Here is a 456-nt window from a genome sequence, read left to right on the forward strand (position 1 = left end):
ATAAAAATATTGAATAATTAGTTTTTATTAGAATAGTTACTAGTTGAAAAATATAAGTGGATTTAAAAATACTAACATGAAAAATCGGTGTGTTAAACTACGAAGGCACAATAATGACAAGCTTTACTCATACCAAATAAAAGGGAAACATTATAGTTACAATTACAATCAGTTAATAAGGATAAAACAAGACACATAGGAAATCCTAATTCTCTTAATTTGTTTAACTTTGGCTAAAACAATCGCATATTCTTCTTTCTTAAAGTAAACGTTTAATGTTTTGTATCTACGTCCTCGATAGCTTGCTCCCACTAGTGCACCTGTCTTTTCACCTCAACTGTATTGCTTCGTACTGCATCGTTTCTGAAGATGGTACGGAGAGAGGGGTGAGAAACAAAAGTTTCTCAGTAGTTTATCTATATGGTGTCATCGTATCCATCCCCAGCCACTCCGAGT

This window comes from Arachis ipaensis, chromosome B07 (assembly GCF_000816755.2).
Source record: "Arachis ipaensis cultivar K30076 chromosome B07, Araip1.1, whole genome shotgun sequence".
In the NCBI taxonomy this organism is placed as follows: Eukaryota; Viridiplantae; Streptophyta; class Magnoliopsida; order Fabales; family Fabaceae; genus Arachis; species Arachis ipaensis.